This window comes from Neolamprologus multifasciatus, chromosome 23 (genome assembly GCF_963576455.1).
Source record: "Neolamprologus multifasciatus chromosome 23, fNeoMul1.2, whole genome shotgun sequence".
In the NCBI taxonomy this organism is placed as follows: Eukaryota; Metazoa; Chordata; class Actinopteri; order Cichliformes; family Cichlidae; genus Neolamprologus; species Neolamprologus multifasciatus.
Window position 1 is genome coordinate 26,103,947 of NC_140460.1, and position 25,842 is coordinate 26,129,788.

A 25,842-nucleotide genomic window follows, 5' to 3' on the forward strand; every position below is an offset into this window, starting at 1 on the left:
TTCAGCATTTCACAACTTCCGAAGAAGTAGCTGGCAAGTGCAAACATGCCATCTTCCATACAACCACTGGCAACTACAGCAAGACTTTTGCTAATTTCACCTTTCAACTCCTAGAAACCTCAGCAACCACTCTCCAACTAGTTGGGGACTACAGGGTCACTAACTGGTCTCTAGGCTTGTGTGAATGTGGCTTAAGCAGTTGTTGTCACAACAACCACCTGCAATTTGTTTAGGTAACACTCCTTTTTCTGGCAAACATCTGGCAATCGCCTCCTGCCAGGTGGTTGCAGATTGGTCTCAAGGCTATCCAGGACCTGTGGGGTAGTATCACCCGATGTGGATCCTTGCAACTTTGTCCACTTCCCTCAAATAAGATTGAAGGTAAATTCAACCCAATCTAAATTAGGTATGAGCTGAGGAAGTTTTTTATTGCGTAATCTTACACTCACAACAGCCTCAGTCTTTTCATGTTTTTTTTTGTTAAGGTTTTGCATAGAGGCAGAACATTCAGCATTCAATTTAGTTTTCCCCATTCTACAAATAAAACTATGTAAGACAAACAGAAGTTGATTAAGGAAAGTAAACAAAGTTTGTCGTGTAACTGCAACATACTCAACATAACGGCTTACTTGTGACTTCCCTTTAACAATTAAAGATAATATAATTATATCATGTGCTGCATTACATCTTGCATTGTGCTGCCAAAAATGTCTTTGCATGCATGTAAGGGACTTTTTCCTGTCTGTTTGGGCCAACAGTAGGAAATTATGTCATTTTCCCCCTTCAAAGCAGAGGAAACCCTTTGATGCAACTTACAATTGGTTAATATACGTTCATGAGCAGAAAATTAAATCAGTTTCAAATAAAATAAGGTAAATATTTTTTATTTAGGTAAAACTTCCCAAACATGCAAGTTAAATTATTTAAAGAAACAGAAGTGTTACTGCTTAAATGCCACACAGAGAAAGTATTTTTTAAAAGTGAGTTTACTCTTCTTGGCTTTCCTGTTCACGTTTAATAAAACATGGTAAATATTATATGAACTCTCTCCTGTGTTTGGATGTGTTTGGAGGGATGGACACTGAAATATTTTCACAGAATTCCTCGGCTAATTAGGCGCACAGTTTTCCATGTCATCCAAATTTATCTTGACTGGGGCAATGAGAGAGAAACCTCTGAGCCAAAGTATAATGTGAAAGTTTTGCCTCCCCAAACCCCCCCAATCTGCTAAATTTGTGCACAGTGGCTTAATTGGGGCCAAATCTTGTCAAAGCCTCTTCTAGTGAACATCCACTACAGGAGATCACCATAAGGATCCAAACTTTTAACAAACTAATACTTAGTTTCTTTCTGTTTTGAGTTTAATTCAAATCATTAACAGCACCTCTCACTGATGAAATCAAACAGAACGACAAACTACATCTTCCAAAACTACCAGAAAATTTAATGAACGGCTCGGCTGAAACTGTTTCGAACAAAACTCTCAGCTCTCTGACTTTCAGAGGAATCCACAGCAGTATTCCTGTTTAATGCTTTGTGTGTCTCATAAACTGGGAACTGAGTATATATTACTTACAGACTTTAATATCCGATTGATTAATTCATCTATTAACTAAAAATTTCAAAATAAATTTAATGTAGCTCATGTTTTCAGCTGAGATTTATGTTTATTTAATGTATAAAACCATATGAATGTTACTCAGACATGTGCAAATACAGTTACTGAATGGCTATATACACCAGTATGTTACAGAAACTACAGCCCAAAAGATCTGTGCTGCACTTAAAAGTTACACCTTTTAAGTTAGACAATATGTCTTTTTAGTCAGCTGTTTTACATAGAAATACGGCCTAAAAAGGCAGCCTAATGTTTATATTCAATATTCTTTTACCTGTTGACTCTGATCTCCCTGTCCACTGATTATGGTAGTAATTAGCTAATAATTATTCATGAATGGCTACGTTCCTTTCTCTTCATTCTGGAAGAAGCAACTTTAGCCTGGTTTAATAGAAGTTCATTAAACACTCACGAAAAAGTAACCTGTTCTTTTTTTTTTTCCATTTTTATAGGACATATAATATTTTCTATTAAGTTGTTACCATACTAAAAAAAATGTTTTACATATATGACAGTGTGTATATTCTTAACAAAACCATGATAATCAGTGTTTAATGTCTTATCCTAACCCAGTACTTTTTAAATGCCTGACTATAACCAAGTACTTTTTAATGAGTAACCATCAGCAACCTATTTGTAATTAACAACGTATTTAAAAATGATACGCAAAACTCAAACTTCCTATGCTGGCATGACAGACTCCAGCACTCCTCCAATCTCCAAATGTGCACTTTTTCTTTATTTTTAATCAGGACACATGAGAGTGGACAGATAGAAAAAGCTACAATGACATACACGTCCCCCTGTAAGTAACTCATGTTCAGTCTAAGCGTTCAGTATTCTTTAGTCACAGGCTTACCAGGTATTTCAGTAAACTGTGTTTAAATTATATGTTTTTGTTTTTTTACATCTGTATATCTATTTTAAGTCTTTTTTGCACCTTGTGAGGGAGTATTGCTTTAATTTTGTCTTGGAAAAAAGGTCATGGATTACGATAATATTGAGAAATTCATGTTGAAAAACTCCAAAAAAAGTAAATGAAAATTGATGCCCAAAACACAAATCAATAGATTATACGTTGTGACTAAATCACGAGCTGCTGTGAAACCTGGTGTAGTAGTGAGAGCTACACCCGTGCAGCTCCTTTATCTTTACTAACACATATGCTAAATATCTAGTGTCAAAACCTGCTGAGGTTTTTAAGTCACACGTCAATTATTAAGAAAATCAATCATATTAAACAATTTAAGAGAATTTAAAAGACTGCAGAAAGATTTACTTACACTCACTGGTCACATTATTAGATATACATCCTCAACTCCTTTTTAATGCATCTTAATGCATTTTCTTCCAACGTCAATCCCACAATTTAAGGGCCTTTAAGAGCAAATCTCTAATTAGCCAGTCACATAGCTGCAACTCAGTGCATGTAGACATAGTCTAGATGAGCTGCTGAAATTCACACCAAGCATCAGGATGGGGAAAAAGACGATTTTCCAGCACAACTATCTTTAGGGTTTATTGAGCGCAGTAAGAACAGAATGGCCACACTAACAGGAAGGCAACAGTGACTTAAATGAACACCCGTTACGACCAAGGTATGCAGAAGACCGTCTCTGAATTACAGCAGCAAAAGACCACTCCAGCTGCCATTCCTGACAGCTAAGAATGGGAAACTGAAGCTACAATTCACACAGGCTCACCAAACTGAACAAGAGCAGGTTGGAAAAATATCGCCTGGTGATGAGTTACAATTTCTGTTGCAACATTCAGATGGTAGGCAGTTCTGAAGGTAAAACCTGGTACTAGCAAAGTGAAGTGAACGGTGAGGGTATGTGGCGCACTGATCTGGTCTGAGCAGAGTCAGCTAAAGTCAGTTAATTAGAAAATAAATAAGAACCACAATTTAAGGGCCTTCGACTGTTATTCATTCTAAATATTATTATAGGATAAATATTATGTCTTGTTATTAAATGGCTACCTGCCATGCAAAGCACATTTGAGTATCTGTGATTCAGGATAACGTCAATTTCCATAGGATTACTATGCAGCTGTGCTTTTGCACCACTTATTATCGAAGCCTCTGCCATCAGTCTGTGAACCAGCAACAACAAAACAGACAAACATATTTTTATAGATCAAACTAAACGTTCATCTTTTTCTCCCAACGTCAATCCCAAAAAGGTGGAAAAACACCGAGGTCATTTTCCTGAAACAGAGATCCAGATTACAGTCGCATATTTTTGTGCTTTTCATAATCCTTCATCCGTTCCGTTTCGAGCGGGCACATAAAACCGCCCGTTTTTACTCGTCCGCCTAACTAATGCGTTTTGTTTTGTTCAGAGCGACTCTCAGCTGTCAGCGTTTGAAACGTGTCCTCCTGGGGTTCGGCGACACTTTCACGCTCACCGTGATAGCTGTGCATTAATGTCACTCACACGCTCGACACCCGTCTATATGCTCCGACATGCACACACACGCACTCACACACCGAGATAAATATAGTGCTGGCTATCTGTGTCGCACAGGCGTGTTAGCGAACACACAGGAAGCATAGAATGACACACACCTGCATATATTTGTTTGTGTGGTCTGGAAGTGCGCACACACAAACATACATACAAGTCTTTTTTTTTCTTCCCCTCCTTTATTTACAATGTTGCTGTGTCAGTTTGCAGTGTTATAATCTCCGACACATTTACATAACATATATTACCCCCGCTGTGTTGACGGCCAAGTAAGTACTCAAGCTCATCCCGGCCCCTTTTCATATTTACAGCGTGACTGATTTAAGATGGACTGATTGTGGGGATTTAATTACGGGGGACACAATGGCCACACAATTCTGTTTTCTTCTCTTCCCTTCTTGCGAGGCGCTGACACGCAGCACACTCGGCTGCACACTGCCGAGGAATGTTTTACACTCCAAATGAGCTGTGCTTGCAGAAGAATTTAATTTGATCTGCTGCTGTAATTGTGCTCTCAAAAAAAAGAAGAAGAGGAGGAGGGGGAGGGGGAAAGGAAAAGGAGAGGTGGTGGTGGAGGGTGGTTGAGGCGTGCTGGGGTGGGAGGGGTCGTGCAACTTTAAAATGTAATATGCACAAAAAGTAAATTAACTCAAGAGGAGAGGCCCTTGTGATGTGTTGACACTTGCACTCTTACAGGGGAAGAGTGGAGGGAGGAGGAGGGAGGGTACAGAAAAGAGGAGGGGGTTAAGAAGAGGAGGAAGGAGGGAAAAAAGAGGGAAGGGGGGGCCAAGAAATGGCCATGATAAAACACCACAAAGAAAAGCGTTATGAATTTTATTAATGACTTGCAAGACAGTATGCAAAACATCAAAGGTCCACGGGAAAGATTAATGACCCTGTGTGAGACTGTTTAATTACCTCCAGCTAATTAGATTCTTGACCAAATTTTTAATATCTGCGTTCGTGCCCGACGCCTAATTGAGATTCCACCGTATTTATCAATCTTTTAAAAAAAAAAATCTCAGTGGTGTGGGGGTTTTTTGGTTTTGTTTTGTTCCCTTTAGCCTTTCTCCTGCTGATCTCGACACTTCGTCGCCATTTAAAGAGCAAATAATCTCGCCCAGGTTGGACGGGGAAGGTTTCCAAAAACAAAAGAACAAGAAGCCACGAAGGAGGACTGATGGTTATTTACTCGCTAACAGGAGGAGGGCTGCTTATCAACCTGATCTCGGTTTCTAATGAAGTGCGCTTGCTAATAAACAGATTTAGCCAGCTCTGTCAACTCTCCTTGTTGTGCCATAATTCTCTTATCTGGACCTGAGCTGCGAGAAGACGGGCCCTCCGAGGAGCCCGCTCTCCTCTCCGTCTATGTCTCGTTTCGCCTCTCCTTCCATCTCCCTCCTCCGGATAATCCGGGTGCTGTTTACCAGCACACACACACACACACACACACACACTGGGTTTCATCTAAATCGTTAGCTTTGAACTTCCAGCACACATTATCTGTTCTGTGACCCTGTTGTTGTTGTTGTTGTTGCGGCTGCTGCAATAATTGCACTTGGATTATTGCAGTGAAGTCAGAGATGACTCTTCCTCTGGGTTCTAGGCTTCTTTCTTTTTTTTTCGCACACACGTAACGCCGCGGCTGTTTGCTCGGCCGTTTCGCCATCTCCAAATTGTATCGGGATCATAACTTCAAGTTCATTATTAAATCTGAGCAGAGAGCAGAGCTTCCCCACCTCCAGGCTGCAACATGATTACCGAGGATGGGGAATAAGAAAAGACTGAATTCTGTAAACTGCTCATTATGCGGACTTTTCTCGAGACTTACTCTTTTTTTTTCACCTTTTCAGGCCTCTGCGAGTACTCAAAAAGTTATTAATTGGACTGCTCATAACTCAAGCTCGCAGGGAGGGAAACATGCAAAATTTATAAGAAGGAAAACAGTGCAAAGATTGAGATTCTATTCTTCAATTTATTTAAAATTTGTGAACTTTCAGCGCCTTAGAATCGGCATAAAGTGTCTCTGATGTCCATGTTAACTTCAGATTCATGGCGGTGCAAACGCGAACCTGATTTTCCTCAAAGGCTGGAGTGTTTCAACTACTTCAGAAGCATCTTTGCAGAAGGTGCCGCAATCTGAGCCACGCACAGCTCCATCTGCTGTGCAAACATCTGCGTTACAGTGGTATCCCACTTCCACAGCTGACAGGCACAAACAGGCAGGGCAGCCGTTCAGGACAGCAGTTCACTGTGAAATCATATCACTGTGTCAAGTTTCACAACACTAGTTTGAGAGCGTGTGTGTGTGTGAAGGGGGGGTTTAGGCCTTTAATTAGAATGGATTCAATGCATCTATAAAGACCCCCACCCCTTCAACCCTTCCTTCTGCATTTCTTCTACTTTACTTTCAGTCCGTTCCACCCTCGTTCTTCCTCTCCCTCCGTCTCTACTCGCCTCCATCTGCTTCTCCGTCTCCCCTTTAAAGACGGAGATCTAAATAGGAGTAGATCACCTCCCTCGCTGGCGTTTCATTAGAGGCAATTAGAAAGCCGATGCTGCAGCGTCCCATAAGGCTCGACGGGGAGAGGCAGGACGCAGGCCGCATTAGCTCGTTGAGATGAAGTATGTATGACAACGCTTTCATCAACGTGCAACAATTCCTCGCCGACGTCTCCGAGCCGACTGTCAGAGGTACCATTCTGACAATTATGACAATTAACACTGTCAAAATAAAGCCATTAGCTTAGCGAGAGGGCAGAGCAATACACTTAATTACAGGGTTTTCTGTCAAAATGGATTCCCTTCAGACCGTTTAAAGGAGAAAAAAAAATGAAGGAAAGACATGCGATAAGTTGAGTGTATACAGTGGAGGCCAGGGTGAAATAGCTGACATCTGCCACTGCGTTCATGCACGCCCCGGGGTCGAGGCACCCCCGAGCTGCAGCTTCCTGTCCCGTAAGCGTGACTCGCACACAGAGCGGCCTAGCATCAGATAAAGGAATAACGTGGACGTGATGTTCAAATGAGCAAAAGAATTTTATCTTGAAGGGATGAGTAAACCACTTTTTCTGCTTCTTTTAACACTCATTGGTGTCTTATGGTTTATTGTTTGTTTTTCAGGTTGTAGTGGGGTTTTATTTTTATTTATTTATTTTCTTTTTGGGGGGGGGGGTAATAGGGTGGCACAGGGAGGAAAAACTACAAGGCGAGGTGGACCACAGCAAATCTATGTGTACCCTCACAGAAATGTGTTACATGAACTGTGACACAGCACAGGAGCCTGAAATTTCTTTAAGTGGTAGTCCTGCTTCTAATACTACAAAGATTTAATCCTAAACATAAACTTAAAACACCTAGCTGACACCGAGCCTGATCTGTGTTAGTGATTAGCTTATAAATTTGTATCAGCATTTATAAGAGAAGATAAATTTAAAACAGTAAAGAACAACTGAGTTGTGCGAGTGTTGATGTTAAATATCCCAAAAGGTTGATTCTGTTTATCTGGACGTAGCATTTCTCATTCAAGTGACTCAAGTTTCCCTGACCTTATAAACAGTACATTTGCACAATGACTGAAACTAGCCCACTGAATGAACAATAAAACGCTACATCCAGATGAACGGAATCAACCTTTTGTGATTTTCCTACCTGGATGATTGAGCATGCATCGAGACATTGATGTTGCATAGTTTGTGCACAACCAACTTATCTGAGCAGAAGCAAGCAGAGCGTAACTGTTGTGATAATAAAGCGTGTGATTGAACTACACTGTGATATTTTCTTAGTGGGGACTCATAAATAATTTAATTTTAAATCATCTAATATCAGTATTAGTATAGTATAAATCTGGGGTTAGTCTCTAGAGGCCGATATTTATCTGTTGTGTCATTTTTATAAACAGTAATGAAGAGCGGCAAATCTTTTACAAATGAGTTATTTGTTATCATGAAGATTTATTAGTTTCTTGCGCACAAAAAAGGAATAAACAAGTACAAAAACAAAATAAGGAAACTAAATTAGAACATTAGCATTAGCCAAACAATTATCGGCGTAGGATTTATCAGTATGTGCCTCTCTTACAGGCAAATGCCAAACAATTGCATCCAAATAAAAATCATGATGGATTAAAAACAGCTTTAAAACTGTTGCATTATTTTATGCATTTGTTGTAACCAGTGTTGGTCAAGTTACTTGAAAAAGTAATCAGTAACTAATTACTGATTACTTCCCCAAAAAAGTAATGATGTTACTTTACTGATTACTTATTTTCAAAAGTAATTAATTACTTAGTTACTTTTTAAAAACACGATTTACAACCTGAATAGGTGATAAAGCGATAGATCTTTCAGCCCAATTCTACTTTTTCTGCATAATCCATCATACAAAATGTAATCAAATGGAAAAGTCTCTTTGTAAAACTTGTTTTATTAGTTTTAATCTTTTAACTTTATGCATCAAGCAAAAATTTAATTATCTGCAACATTCTCTGACTGGAAGAAATTTGTTTAACATTTAAACTTATTTTCTGCACATTCCAGCACATAAAATATATTTTTTTTGTGTTTACACTCAGTCTTTCAAATAGATGCAAGTAAAACACAGCAGAAAATAAATAAAGTCAAAGACTAGCGGTCCTGTTGCTCTATTTTCACCTGTAAAGCAGGAGTGGGGTTGGCGGAGGTTTACCCTGGTGCAGGTGTGCCGCGGTCAGTGGAAGAATCCGCGAGTTTCTCTGTGAGTTTCCCCTTACGTTGTAGCTACTCGGTGCTTGCTTGGAAGTTTAGGGGGTTTTTTTCGCTGTAAAAAGAAGTTTTCTTCCCACGCACAACGGACACTAATGTTTTTGTCACTTTTTATGGAATCAAACTTAAAGTAAGGTCAGTACTTCCAAGCTTTAAACGCTGCACGCTCATACTCTCTCCCGTACTCGATATATGATCCATTGTTGATCTGCACACAGCTGTTGTCATGAACGTCGCACTTGCTTACGTCACTGTCATGAGACATTCTCGCAAAAAAAAATATCACGGTTTTAGTAACGCAGTAACGCAGCGTTCCTACGGGAAAGTAACGGTGATCTAATTACTGTTTTTGCAATAGTAATCCCTTACTTTACTTGTTACTAAGTATAGTTACTGCCCATCTCTGGTTGTAACTATACTTAGGAAATTAATTTCTTTTTCTGTTTTTTTCTTCTTCTTTTTTTTTCAAAATTGTACATTCTGATGCAAAGTATCTCCAGTGATACATATGCCTATATATAACTCTTTTTTTAAAACCTCAAAAATTACAAATTAAACAAAACTACAATAATGTACATGTCTATAGACAAACTATAGTAGTTATAGCTCTTATAAACAAGCTATAACTACTAGTTAGGTGTAGAACTTTACTAAAGTACAAATTTCCCTCCAACAAAACACATGGGGATTTTCTTTACCACACGTGACAGTAAAGTTAATCGATTTTAGATTGTGTTAGACAAAGTAAGAGACTTGATCTGCTGTTTTCATCATTTCCTCTACAGGGTTTCTTAACAGTGCACTGCAAGCCACCATGGTCCTGTGCTACCAAATGTCACAGGGTGTTGTGTTTTTAAGGTGTTCTTGATTTTTAGACATCAGCTACAGCTTTTAACTTAGCTCATAGAGTATTATTGTTAACAGTCAGTTCATATTTTTGTTACTTTATTGTTACATTGCAGTTAAGCTAACTCTACTTGTGTCTCAGACGTTACTATTTGAACAGTAGATGAATAGCGCAGTGTCCCCTAGCATCAAAATTAAAAATGTGTGCAGTTACAAAGTGATGGAAACCATAAGAACTATAAAATTTTAAAATTAACACTCATTGCATATTTTGAGAAACTCTAGTAACTACATATATTTTTAAATATACTATATATATTAAATCGATTAACTATATATAACCATGTACCATAACCATGATATTTAAAACAAGATCTCAGTGATGCACATACTGTATGAAAACGATGTTAGTTTATTTGTATGCTTTTCTAAATGTATGTTTATTGAATCTCTTACCAACATATCCATGCCCTTATATTTTAGTTAATTTGCACAACAAAGAAAAAAATAACTACAATAATTTAATGGGTAACATTATTACTGTGATTTTGATGCCAAAATTTCTATAGGAGCCATACGGAAACCTTTATTTGCAATTCTGTTATCGGTTCTCATCCATATCAGATGTCACCATGTTGCCTAGCAACCAACTATCGTTGATGCATTTTAGTATTTATGCACCTGTTATTTTTATTTCAAGACAATAACATCTCATTTTCATCCACTAAAAAATGGCTCATGCATAATATATCAAGTTGCCCAGCAACCACCTAGTAAATGACTGAAATTACATGTATATAGTACAGTATCAGGACCTTAGTATCACAGAGAACCCACAAAGATAGGCAAATTGTTCCCACTCAGAAGTTAAAATTTGTGTCAATATGTTTTAGTTAGCTATCACACCACAATGCCTATTAAAAGGAAACATTTTACCGCATAACTATCACCCCTATTTTTTTAATCTTTATTGTCAGTGTGATTAAGTATTACATTTTGCAAACAGACCAAATAATACTGTAGCATGGGCATGTACTACTAAAATATCAGCATCACACATTGTTTTGACCACAATAAAGAGTTTTGAGAACCCAGATGGTGATTAACACTGTATCTCTAAATGAAAAGGTACATAACCACAACCTTGGTGTTGTGTCCTCAGGAGAGCCTCACTGAACAACAAAAGAGGAATCTTTCAGTCTTCTTCAGGCTCTGAGTACACAGTCTGCAGAAACTGTGAAACTTTAACCACAAACTGCAGAAAGTAAATGGGATGGTTGTGGTCGCCTCAGTCTCTGAGAGAAACACAAATATACTGTAAAGGGTTGTAAGATTGAGTTTTGTCACCTTTAAAATATGCAGCGGTGCCCATCTGTCTGCAGCCGCTCCAGGGGAATCTGCTCAGCTTTGACGCGCCAATGTGAAAATACAATTACACAATCTCCAGGGGAACTCTGGCCTGTCACTTTGTATTTACCTTGGGTTCAAGCGAATGTGTAGCTGCTCCTCCGTCGATCCATCCATCAATCCAAACATCTTCCCTGAGTGGATGAGGTCATTCCTCACGCAGCAGAAACGGCGTCTGTTCCGGCGCTTTTTTCCTCTTGTGAAGCAGTAAGAGCAGATGTGTTTAAATGACTGTCTGCTGTTGTTTATGACATGTACCTGTTTTCAGAAATCCAAAGCAAATCAAAATCAAATTTCAGCAGGCTGTGGGCCCGGTGGGAGTGATACGATAGTATTAATGTCACGCACGTGCTACTGAGGAGGCTACAATTTGTGCGACTGGAGTCAAAACTGCTGCATGTTTTGAATTATGAGATGAATGTGAGATGATAGCATACTTCTGCAATGATAAAAGTAGTTAAGATCAGAGTAAAATCCAAACAAAGAGGCAGGAAGGTGCACTTTAGGTAAGACCTTGCAGGAAAAATGTGTTTCTTTTTCACGCACGGGTTAATTCTTAGACTACTGTAAAATGCATATAGAACACACTGCAGGGTGGATATTCATGCAAGTTAGTGCAAATTCAATGAGGAAAAATATCTATCATAAGCTTGTAATACAAAAACATAATTATGTTAATGTCGCACAATCAGTGGTGGGAAGTTTCACAAACTATTAGTTAAAACTATTACCTTTAAATACTAGTCTCCACGATACATCTTTGCTTAAATACCCCACACTTTTCAGTTTATATTCTGGGTGTTTTTTACTAAAGTGTTTATTGATATATTATTCAGATTTCCAGTTTTTATTATTGAAAAACATGTTGCATCACATGTTGACAATGTTTTCTACAAGATATTATTATGACCACATTAAGGGGAAAGAAAACAGAATAATATTTCTGAGAATAAAGTCGAAATTGTGACGTCAGCTCCTTTAGTCTATCAAGTTTAAGAAAGGCAAAGCTGAAAGTGACTTAATGCAGTCTTAAAGTTGTATTCTTAACTGAGAGCTGCATTATATAAATCAGAGCCCCTGAGTAACAGTTTTAGCCTCTTTTCTTCTGAACAGATGCAACGTCCTGCACAGTCTCTCATAGATTATTGACAATTTCAAGCAGAATCATTTAAAATGCTAAAAAGACAGTATGAAAATTTGTTTCATGTCAGAATAATTAAAAACAGATCACATGCAGTACTGAGAAAAAGTCCTGATCCGACCCCTCATAGTTTGATATGACATTTATTGAAACCTATGCAAACAAACATAGAAATACAGTATATGAGGCAAAAACAGTTTATACAATTGAAAGTCAATATTTGGTGTGACCACCTTTATTTTTCAGCACAGGCTGAACTCTTTTAGGCAGCTTTGTTGCCATTTCTTTAAGTAGTCTTCAGGAATAGTTCTCCAGGCTTCTTGAAAGACATTCAAAGCTCTTCTTTGAATGTTTCTGCCTTTTGTTCTGTTCTCTGTTAAGTCTATTTGGAACAGATTGTCAGTCCAGTTCTTTCCCTTCCACTGACACCATTTCTGATGAGCCTTCATTGAACACTAGATGATCAGCTGAAGGTCCAGATGCATCTCTCAGGTCCTCTGGCTGTTTTTTTCCTGCTTCTTAAGGAGATGCCTTTCAGATACTGCTCATCTGCTGCATATAGTTTTCTTCTTTTGTCTTTCACTTTTTATGGTTGAATAATTCACAGGTCAGTGTTAGGTGGGTTAACAAATAAAAAACAATTCCTTTGAAAATTGTCAGGTACAAGGACTGAAAATGAGTGAAAAAGCAGCAAATGTTCAAAGAAAAACTTTAAAATACCTTTAGAGAACCTGGAGAACTATTGTCTTGCTGCTTGGAAGCAAAATATAGAAAACACACATCTTATCTATAAAAAGTAAAACGAGAGTACATTTGAAAGTTAAAATCCGATTTACCATCTTAATAAAAACATAAATGAAGCACTCAAAATACTAGATCAACTTTATTATCAAAGTGCACGACTCACAAAAATAATCCTGATACATAAATGTATTTTTTATTGCATTTATTTGGTATTTTAACCCTAATGTTCTTCATATGTTTGCATTTTTTCATTGGAAAAAGTTAAAGGCAAGCAAATGACTGTTTAATTAGGAAGAATGCATTATTTGCATGTCTTCTTTTAATGCAACTAATCATTGAGGAAAGGTTTATGATGATATGTAATTTAACATGTTTTATAGTCGCACAAATTGCAGTTTTTAATCACTTTTTTCATGTTTTGGGTGTTTTTGTGAGATGTTTTCAGCAATGTTTTATTGTTTTGCCTCATTGAGAGTTTTGCCATCTTCTGTTGGTTGTTAGCAAGCTACATGGAAAACTGAAATTACTGCTCCAAGTTTTGTTTAAAATATTAATTGTGAAGCCAGTGGTAACTTTTTTAAGGATAAAAGGATTTTTAAAAAACACATAAACCTATAAAAGCTTTGAGATACTTTTCTCTGTTTTTGCCTCTTTTTTTTATAATGTTATAACCGTGGGGGGAAAATAATAATGGTAGTTTAAAAAAAAAATCACCATTGTTTCAAGATCTGCATTAGTTCTCTGTTCTCACTGTGTGGCATAATACGAATACAATAATGTGCATTCAAAACACCATTTATGCCCACCTCTTCCTGCAGGAAATCCTCATTAACAGACTGAATTTCAGCCTAAAGGTCACGGTGGTTTACTGAAGGCTGTGACCCGTAAACGACCTCTGGCTTCCAGACGTGTTCTGGGTCAAACTGCAAAGTCACAAAAGGTGAAGGGTCGAAAGTTTGTTCCAAAATCACTCTTCCGTAGTAAACACTGTTCACTGACCAGAGCGGGGACTGAAGCTGTTCCGGGTCAGCGAGAGGGTTTCTTTTAACACCCTCCTGATTGGTTTGTAATTAATGATCTCAAACAAAGCGATATAATTGATTGGCGTTTTAAATGCCTCTGCGATTAGCATAAGGGAAACTTTAGAAGGAAAAAAAGAAAAAAGTTACTTTCGAACTGGAGCTATGAATAAACTTCAGCTCTGGTCAACGTCTTGGTGAGTAAATTGAAACAAGTTCAGACAAACTGCATAAAACAAAGATGTTATTTCAGTTACAATTATGTATATCGTCTCATTTCTTCAATCTTATTTCCTGACTTAATCCGTGTCTCGGTGGAATCGGCGAGTCTGTAAATCAGCCTGCTCTGAACCGCGGAGGGCTCGCAGCCGCTGCCTCTTCCCCTTTTTGGTTTTTATCAGAAAAGGAAGCTGATGAGTTCCTTCAGATAAGGATTGGAGCCCTTCGCTTAAAGCTCCATGTTAATAAATGAATATGTTCTCCATCACGCCAACCGCTTATTGTATTTCACAGGGACAAAATGCAATTTGTATCATTTCTGCGCCGCACATCAAAAGGAAGTGGGCCGAGCGCGATGACTCACTGCACCGAAAAATGCTCTGTTTCCAATCGAAGAAAATCTGATCTCGACTCTGTTTCTTCATTTCTCTTTACATCTCCATTTGTTTGATAAGGCTGTGTGTGTGAGCAGTGACGGTAAATGGGTGGATAAGTTAAGGCAAAAACGGGCAAAACAGGCCGTCAGCTTATCAATAAATGACATCATCTGCCCCCCGGACAGCTCTGCCTGTCACATCGGTGGCACTCGGATTAAAGAAAAAAATAAAACAGAGGGAAAAAATGTCTTGTTTTTTTTATTTTGTACCATTAGGGCTGTGTGGATGAGTCAGTGATAGACGCTGGCGACAGTTTGTCTCCAAATGTCTGTGGAGATCAAAACTTTGCAATGTGCTGACTGCTCAAACCAGCTATTGACACCCTGAACTAAGAGTACAGCTAAAACAGTAGATTACAGTTGAATACATAACAGCAGAATTTAGTGTATAAGAAGACACCCATTTTTAGAGTTGGCCAAAACAATTACTGAGACATCTTCTTGACAGCAATCCTTCCACTGAGACCATTTCTGATGAGGCTTCAGATGGATCAGCTGAAGGTCCAGATGCATCTCTGATGTCCTGTGTCAAATCATTGCTGGATTTGTTCTGTTTCTTAAGGACATGACTTCCAGATATTGTGCTGTAGTGGCCTGGTATTTCTTCTTTTGTTCTCCACCTCAAATTTTTAACAACACACTTGACACCATGTTGAGATATGCCAAGTTTTTTTTTTTAGCTAATATTTCTTTGGAAATCACATTGTTTGTGCAAAAATACTATTTTTCTATGAAACTGTGTTATCTTTGGCATTTTTCATAGATTCAACTAAAGTAACAGGAACAAATGATGTGTTTTTGTGACAGACTGCTAGGAACAAAGTGCCTAAAGTTAGAATTTCAAATTGGTTCTTTGCTACATTGTCTGTTATGTGTCGACACAACATTGTTCATCCCTTGACTTGAAAACTCCTGAAAAAACACTTGTAAAGGCAGCCAATGTCCAGAAAAAAACTTTAAAAGACCTTCAGAAAGTATCAACAACTATTACTCAACACTTGGCATAAAAGTGAATAAAGTCTGGCTCCTTGGAAGCAAAATATGAATAAATGAGGGGTCGCTCATGACTTTTGCACAATACTATAATTTTGATGTGAATTTCCTTTGGAAATCTCTCATCAGCAAAAAGGTCCTGCGTTGGAATCTACCAGGATGCTCTTTCTGGATACTCTCTCACGGTCCAAAAACATGTTTGTTAGGTTAACTGGTGATTCTAAATTGGCTGTAGATGTGAATTTGAGCATGAATGTTGTCTGTTTCTGTGCTTGCCCTGTGACACACTGGTGACCTGTCCAGGATGTGCCCTGCCCCTTGCTCGATTCTGAATTGGACCAGCATTGATTGTCAGGAACTTGAAATAAATAATTTCAAAACCATAAACGACATATTTGGATATTTAGGGGTATTTAGACTTCACAGAGTTTATTAAAATCCAACTTTGAGTAGAACATATCAGAAAAAACAAGACTACTACATTTTCTCTGTTTTGAACTAAAAGCTAAGATTAAGTGAAGATGGAAACCACAGCTTTGCAAACGAATGGTGACCAAGCAGAACAAGAGAAAACGTTAAAATGGAAAAGGAAACACACGGTAACAAGTGAGGAGCGCAGCAGCTGACATCACCCTACACTACACTAGCCACTACAGCACTGCTCAAACATTAAGCATCTTTACCACAGTGCATCAGATTATGGCTGAAACACAAGAATCTCTGTTGTAAAATGTTCAGAGGGATGCCTAAATATAGACAGTATTATACAATAACACAAAAACAGACTAGAATAATCACTCTGATTAAGAAGAGAGTTACTGACGAAAGAGAAAACTCTGAATTGTAGGGGAAGAAATGGACACATTCAACTTGTGTTTTTAAATTTTACAACTTAAAATAGTTATCATTTACTTCACTTTTACTGGTGTGCTGAAAACCAAACTGTCCCAGCTGCCTAATATTATTGGCCTTATTCATCATCTGATATAAGCAAACCCATGACCAACAACCACCCAGGGCAGAAAGCCTTGGAAAGCCCCCTTTCGAGAACAACGATGTTGTTGTGCGTTCTGTTTGGATTTTTCAGTGTTGTTAAATTTTTATTTGAGTGGCATCATACACATCCCATTAAAGTTATAACATGCAGGGTCCACAATTAACTTCCATGAAAGAGGTTCTCAATACGTTTTGCATGCTTAAAAAATATAGGATAACAGACCACAAGGGCATGTAGACACGAACAATATCACAACTGTATTTCTGTGCTGGGCACAACATTTCACTAGTTTAAAAATATGCTCACAGCTCAGCAGAAGACTTCTCCAGATTGGAAATAAAAGCTTGATCTCCAGAATTAAGACACCAGTCTTCTCACGTTCCCATTTAATTTCTTTTCCGTCTTTCCTCCTGTCCTTCACTGGTCCATGCATCAGTCTTTGTGAAGAGTCCTAATGTGCATTTAACATAACACAATTTTTTGAATACTCAAACCTTTTTATTCAACTGTGCAATTACCTCAAGCTGCAAAAGGTCTTGTTGTAGTGAGCAGCAATGTGGAGTCTGTGCAGTTTGCAAGGCCATTTTTTTTCTTCTGACACATGGTGGTGATGCTGATGGTCGAGCTCATTAGCTGTCAGCTGTCAGCCTGTAAGGCCAAGTGTTTGCAACTTCTTTTTAATGTATTTTTGAAAACAGCAGGAGTCTATGACTCTGAGCAAACCTGGAGCAAATTACACAGTGGGAGATTTTATTTCTGACTGTGACAAACTTGTGTAATTCTGACTCAGAAATTGGAAAAAGATAAACATTACATTGGTGTGTTGTTATGCTTTGAGTTAGGTTAATCAAATACAGAAAATAATTAAGGAAAAGTTATAGAATTAGATACACTTTACCAAATGTCCCTGTAAACTTACAGTACAATTCAGGAGCATAAAGTTGGCAGCCTTTAATTATATTAAGGAACAGTTTAGTACTACTATAAAAGGCACATAGTCAGACAATATGTTTTACAGGCTAAATTCTATAATTTGCAGCAAGAAAATAACAGTGAGAAACTGGTATCGTAATACACAATAACAGTGTGTTATTGGAAAAACAGTATTATTGAATAAGAGTGAATCTATTAAAAGTAGAACAATCACAAAAACTAACATTAAGAGTTACAGTTAGAGTTAACAGGTAAGGTGTTATTCTACATCTTACCCAACATAACTTCAGTCACATCTACAACAAAGCCTGCTACTGAAAACAAAATGACAGTATGGAATAAGTATCTTACCATAAAGGTAATAGTAATAGGTAAAAGTATATCTACGTCAACAGTTTTGTACTGTAAAAATACAAAAAAAAAGAAATGGTTAGTCCACAGTGAACCTCTTTGTTATTACTATTAGTATTACTGTTATTACTATTATTTATATATGTTTGTATATAAATATATGCGGTGGCCCCTAGAGACAAAACACGTACAAACTCCAAAACACATTTCTAGCATTAACTGAACTTCAAAACAGAGCTACCTAGATCACTTAAATTACACAATTGAAAGCATGAAAGCATATGTGTATTGTTTGTGTATTTATACATAAGCACTCATATATATTCAAATAATAAAAAATTTTTACCTGTTACTACCACACACCAAATCCCGTTGTTGGGACTTGCTGGCTCGTGTAGCCACTAGGTAACAAAAGCTCAACACAGCGCCCAGCATCCTGGAGCACTTCTGTTGTCTTTTGTACGTGTTTTGAGTTTTTATGTGCTTCTGAGTTTTTACATGTTTTGGAGTTTGTATGTGCTTTGTCTGTAGGGGCCACCGTAAATATACTTTTATTTATTCACTCCACATAAAATGTAATAAATAAATCATATAATACAAAAGCCAACTATTCACATTTCAACTTTTAACTATTTAAATTTTCAGCTTTTTCTTTTTACAAATTTAAAGTGAAACAACACAAAACACTGCAAACCACAACACAATTAAATATAAATTAAAATATGAAAAAAAGAACATGCATATTCTCTGTCATATGGGCCTGCATGAATAAACCTTGTGAATCCTTTATCATCTGCATCTGAAAATAGTTGTGGATGATTACTATACCTTTCTAATGTGACGTTGTTGTCCCTGGCTCTCTTTCTCTCTCTCTCCCTCCCGCTCTGTTCCTGTGCTACTGAGTGTAACTACCGCCCCTCCCTCTGCCCAGCGCAAAGCACAAGGCTCGTGTGCGGATTGAAGTGGAAAAAAAGTGCGAGAGAGAGGCTGAGAGAAAGAAAAAAAACCCCACAGCTCGCGATGAGGAGCCGGCTCACGTCATTCACGCTCTAAGAGCCATTTCGTTCGCGACCGACACATCACTATACTTTACAGTATAAGTGCTGTAATCTAGAACAGAAGTTTCCCATTTCCAAAATATTACAATGAGAAAACATTGGTTTAATATTCTTAATTACTGTAATCTACAATAATAGTTTCTCACTGTAAAAATAGTCATAGACAGTTTAGTACTTTAAAAGTAATACAGAAAATGGTAGGTACTGTAGGTGCATCTATCATAATCTGCCACTGAGTTTCTTAAAGAAAAAACATCACCGTATGAAACAACTGTCAAAACATTGACAGTAAGACACTGTTATAATTTAACTAGTAGTCTATAACAATGGATTCATACTTTAAAATATAGTAATAACAGTAGTAGTAATAGTCTGCCTACTAGAGCAGGGCGATATGACCAAAAATATTTATCATGATATACATTTGAAAATTTATATATAATTGACACTAGACAAAATACTTTACAACTCCACAACTTTATTAGTACAAAAAAAAGCCCCATCAATGTATTTTCACTTAAACAAACAGCTGTTTGTTATGTGCATTAAAGTTATATAAAAATGTAACTCCTTGCTGACAGTTTAACCAAAAGGCGTTTCCAGTGGAAATTGGCCGACATATCCTCAGCATAACCATGTATAATATCCACAAAACTTAAAAAGAGGTATTACCGTGAACGGTATGATATAGCCCAGCCCTACTGCCTACAGCAATCTATAGTTTTCTATTGTGAAAACAATATTACTCTATAAATACTGTATAAAATGACCATGTCTTACTATAAAAATATTACAGTAAATTGTTATTCTACATTGTACCTACCCTAACTAGGTATTGTACTGGAAATGGAACATTAAAGCATTAAACAAAAGGTTCAGAGGACAAAGTAAATGTTACTGTCATTTTCAATCCAAACTATAATAGTTTAATAATGTAAAAAGAATTTAGGAACTGTGTATGTTTATCTATATTCATTACTTTTGGTGAACAAGGTATCAGTCTGTTTGTTCTCACCCTGAATTCAGCTGCTTTCTTGAACTATGACAGGACACCAGGTTTTATCACAGATAGAGACGCTCTGTATCTGTGCAGGGTACTCCTCACACCAGAGCTGCTGTACTTAAATTTAGAGATAAACACTGACTGGATATGATGTAATTAATCGCAGGGGTCTTGGTCCTGGGGCCCATTAGCAAAAAACAAATATGCTGGAAACTAAGCAACACATCAACAGCAATCAACACTGATGTTGTAGCATAACTAAAATAACAATCCTGATGAATCTAAATTAAGGACTTTTAAATATAAACTCAAAACTGCCTTCAAAAACCATTCGAGACCAAAAATTATATTATATTTAATTTCTTTACTTTATGGACCAATAGCAAGCCTTTATGTAACATGATGATTTTATGCAGATAAATTAAATATGGCTTCATTTCTAATGTCAAGAAAAAAAACACTGTAATATACCATAAGCTCACAAGCATCAGCATATACATTTGCAATATAAAATGTACTGTGTTGGCTGAAATTTGAAATATTCCATTACATTAAAACAAAATATCGATAACCTCTTTTTTTGACATCAACTCAAAACAGTTTTTTACAGCATCATAGCTGCTAAAATAAAACCACAATTAAGCTTAAACATTTTATTCTGTCTGTACAAAAGGAAATATAACCAACTTATAACAAAGATATGGCGTAAAATTTGAACATCATGCATTAAGTCCTGCCATCTGCGTAGTGCTCTCTGAAATCTATATTTCACTCTCTGCGACCTCTCCTGATCTGCGTCATCAATCATTCAGCCAGAGCTGGTGGCACGAGAGGGCATCTGAGAGTGAGGGCGGGGGGGGGACTTCAAAGGCAGGTCGGACTCGGCCTGTCAGAGTGGCACGGCTGAAACAGCATTGTGTTTGCACAACAATGGAGAGCCATTACAGCAGAGACCGTTATCAGCCGAGGGGTACCAGGGACGGTTCCTGTCTCATTGTGATCCATCGGAGCAGATTGTGTTCAGGAGCAAGTTTAGACTAAACATATTAGGGCGTAAGAAGACACACCTGAGGCTTATCTGATGGGAAATGGAAGTGGCTACAATATCCCTCGCACCCCCCTAAAAAAAAAAAGCATCCTGCCGAGTCGTTAGATTGCGTCAGTGGTTTGTATTTCTGTGTGTGTGAGTGTGTTTGTGTTCTCAGACCTGCTTTTACAGTATATTAAGTCAGTTTGTGTCAGGATGTAAGTGTATATAATGGCCCTTACTTATGTGGGAGTACTGCTCAAGTGTGATTGTCACTGTCATGTTTGTGTCAGCGTGTGTGCCTTTGTTTTCTGAAGACAACACGAGGACCAAAATCCAAGAGTATCTCTCACGGAAAAGTCAGTGTGACATCTTTTAATGATAAAGCCGCGGATGAATTGTTTATGGTGCTTTTACGGGTGTGTATTACTTTGTGCGTGCTGTTTGGGGGGGGATAGCTGGAGTGAATAATTCAGAGAAAAAGCCGTTTGTTTTCAGGGGGCGAAGGCAAAGACACATCTGAAACATATGGGAGGAAATCACATTGAAAGCAGTGAGCAGTAAATTAATGGTAACAGATGCCAAGATGTCTGGCTAGTGTGCTTTTATTTTTTTGGTCTCCTCTTTGCTTTTGTTTTCTCCGAGAGCTCTCGCATTCTTAATGTTGAGAAATAATACAATTAGGACTTCCTCCTAGCGTGTGAAGTTGGACATTGTCACTTCTTCCTCTGGTACCTTAGCTCGGGTATCACCCCCACCACCACCACCACCATTGTTTAATTGATTTTAATTCACTCGTCGCAGATGATGCCATAAATTATTGACGCTACCTTGATGATGCGGGCTTGCTTCACTGATGAGATGAAACAGAACCGCTGTTTCCTGCATCCCACCCCTCACTCCCGGAGAGGAGAATATCTCAGCATATCAGAAATATGTCTAAGCTTCAGCAGTGTGTGTACGAGGGGGTGGTGGGGTTGGGGTGGAGGGGGTTGGCCTATGTCCAAGCATGAGATGCAACAAAGACAACCTTGCTCTTAATGGCACATATCTGGGAGATGGAGGAGCCCGATACATGAAAGCGCTGTGATCATTACACTGATAGCAATTATCCTTCAGGAGGCTCTAATGGCAGCAGGCTCTCTCGCACACGCACACACACACACACACAAAGACAGCGACAAGCTTGCAATCAAGGGTGGCGGGCAATTAAATGCAATGCTTTTTGGTGAACCTTTAACGACGAACAAAGCCTGACGAGGAGATTTAATAAAGAACAAAAGGAAAAATCAGGACAAGAAAGGGACAAAGAGGAGGGGAGAGGAAAAAAAAGATATTAATGTTGTTTATTAATCTATTCTTAATGTGTTGCGGTGGACTGATGGGGGGAGGGGGGTCTCTGGAGTGGAGCCGTGGCTTTGCTTTGGCAGCAGTATGATTGAGTGCAGGGGCCAGTGTGTCAGAGGGACAAAAACAACAAGGTAATTAAAGCTTAAAGCGTGCCGTTTATGCTCCGCCATCCGTGACAGGCGTAAGGTGTCTTCCATCCAAGCCCCCCGCCAACACCCCCGCACCCCATCCCACGAATGAAAAATAAGTCAGGTAATTGTCATTGTGCACTGCGTGTCATTATTTATTAAACGGGTAATTCATCTTCATGGAGACGGCAGAGGAAAGCAGGTAGGCGCTGGTTTATCTGTCGGGATTTTACAGGAGAAATGACAAACATACAAACACAAACAGCGAGAAGCGTTGCTCACTATTACACTCCCTTGAGGTTGTGTGTGCGTGTGCGTGTGTGGTGGCGATGGAGAGAGTGGAAAGTCACCACATGGAGAGAAATCTTTGAGTTAAAGTTTTTGAAGGCATCAGCAACACCCCCTCGTCTCTCACACACACACACAAACACACACTCCTTTTCCACAGTATATTTTTTTCTCAAAGTGGGGCGGGTTGACTAAAGAGAACGCTCCCCGTTGTTTTTCCTCGCGCGGTTACAAAGAGGCGCGTAAAAAGTTACAAGGTTGTCCCCCGTGGGGTTAGATTTCAAACAGCACCTGTCAAAGCAGATGGGGCATTTAAATAAGAGTCTTTAAGAGGTATTTGTTACAGCGGAGCTCAGGAGTACCTGCTGTGCTCGCCGATGCTTTTCACGGCTGTCGTTGCTCTCACAGAATCTGTTTGCTGTGTTTGCGGGGATAAACATCACATTAAAAAAAACACAAAAAAACCCACTGAGGCTACAAATTACAAGAGAGAAGACTGCATTTATGTAACTGCTGAGGCGATGGAAGCCATGTCTGCCAGTACTACTGTGCGTGCAAGTGTACAGAGAAGATGTATTACATGCATTTCCATGTACATATGGATGCTTATATTGTTACTAAAAGCTGGAATCTAAAAGACAAGAGAAAGAAACTTGGGATTTTTTAAAAATGTGCACGCATGGAAGCACACGTATTCACAGAAAGGTTTTGCAGAAAACTTTCCAGGAGTTTAAAAAGAAAAGTGCATTTTTTTATTGTCTTAAAGGCTGGACAAACATCAAATTAGAGGCTTGAAATCTTTAAATGTTTTTGAGTGCAGCTCGCAGCGGAGTTAACACCCTCCAAATTCTAAAGCACACGCTGGTTTTTGAAGATGCCCACCGCAGCGTCCTGACGCCAGTCGGGGCCTCGGCCTCAGTGTGAGCGCACACCTGGCAATTCAGGCCAGTCTGTGACTAAACATCACCCCTGGACAGATGTGTCCTCGCAGCCGAAGTGGTGTCCTCAGAACAAACAAACGCAACCACCTATGGGACTTGGAGGACTCCTTGGAAGCTTCAGTTAAAAGAGGTCAAAATAAACAAAAAAAAGTCAATCCGTGACCTTCTTAAGTCAGGAACACCGGAGTCTGCTTTTGTTTGGTATCCGCGGCGATGTCTTCTGTCCAGCCCCCCATGAGAATATAAATTCATGTTCATAGTAAGACAAAGACTTCTTGAAAAATATGTTGGATGACTTAAAAGAACCCACCCACAACACCTTGACCACGAATTTGTGGTCTAGCAGACGCCATTGTTGTAGTAGCAGCAGACAGGAAATACTCCACTACTGCCAAGGGTTAGGGTTAGCACGTCATCCTGTTATTCAAAAAAAAAAAAATCATTATAACTAACACATTATTATTATTATTATTATTATTATTATTAATGCTATTACTCCCAAAGGTTCTCTTATTACCTTGTGTGGCAGAACTGTGAGAGATATTTTAGCATGACTGCTGTATGTATCATTAATCAGTATTAAACACTGTGTTGTATTACTATGTTTTACCTTTATCACTTAAAAAGTGTGTGTGTGTGTGGGGTGGGGGGGGACTACAGCTAAATACTGGAGCAGTCTACTAATGTCAATAAAGGTGCACTCTACTTTTTCGTCTACTGTTTTCTCCCCTCACCCTCAAAAGGTCATGGTGGATACCTGCCCCACCCTGAGCCCGGTTCTGCTGATATTTCTTCCTTTTAGCAGCGGATTCTTTCGTCCCACTTTTGCCAAGTGTTTGGTCACAGGGAGTGTGATTGTTGGGGTTTCTCTGTATTATTGCAGGGTCTTTACCTTACAGGATAAAGCACCTTGAGGTGACTGTTGTTTTGATTTGGTGTTACATAAATAAAATTGTTATTTTATATTTTAAATATAAAATAGCGGTTATTGTCAAACCAATCTGTGACCACATTTAATTTGCTTCTGTTTGATTTGTTTCATTGTGCTGGTTTTTTGACATTTTTTTTTTTTTAATTTAACTATAGAGGTGTAGATGTAAATAAGCAGTTTTATTATAATCTGGATTTTTCACATCTTATATTGTTGGTGCGTTGATATCCATTAACATTACAAAAAAAGACTGGATTGAAGTTTGGCTCTATGTTGCTAGTTGTTATTGGGACAGGTTATATTGTCACTTCAGACAGGTAACATGACACATCATTTTTTAAATGTGCAAATAATTTATATTTTCCTTAAAAATATCAGTAACTACCTCAAGAGAAAAGTGTTTTTTGTAAAAACAGGCAGATTTGTGACTGAATCAATCAACTGTTGCAAATGTGTGGTTTCATAGCTGGAAAATCAAGCAGCGCAGGGTTCTTCTAGACCGCACCTGTTAAAGCAGGTGACCCATATGCTACAAGGCTACTGCAGGGCCATGGGTTTGAGTCCACCCCAGTCCATTTTCTCCTAGAACTGTCTATCTGCTGGTATAATAAAGGCAAAAAAAAAAAAAAAAAGAATTAACAGAACGTAGATTAGCATCTTTACTTGGACATTGTAAGTAATCTGCAATATTTTAATGAGCAGAAACAAACCATATGGACGTGGTGACATCTGAAAACTTACAAGCTCTGACAAACAGAAATAAATACACTAAGTACTTTTTGAGCATTTGCAGAGAAGGATCTTCTTGTTTCTTCTTTTTAAAATGATGCATTTTTTAATCATAATGAAAAGGTGTAAAGCACAAAAGTCTCCTGTCTGCCACATCTGCCATTTATGACTCCGCCACTGCTTCAATCTCCTAAGATGGACGTAGAGAGATAACCGTTATCTCTCTACGTTCAACATCGCTGCAGTGAATGGGCGTCGTGGTGCGATGCAAGTGTCGTGTTTTATAAATGAAATATCAGAATTTTTGTGCCAGTTGATGAATTAATTTGTTGTTTCAGCACTCATCACTGCCCCACATCACTCTATACTAAACTTAAGTCCTACTGTTTGGCTCTTTTTTGATATCATTGTTGATAAAATCAGGGAACAAGTAGAGGAAGAAGAGGACCGTGGCTGACAGGCCAAGGAGT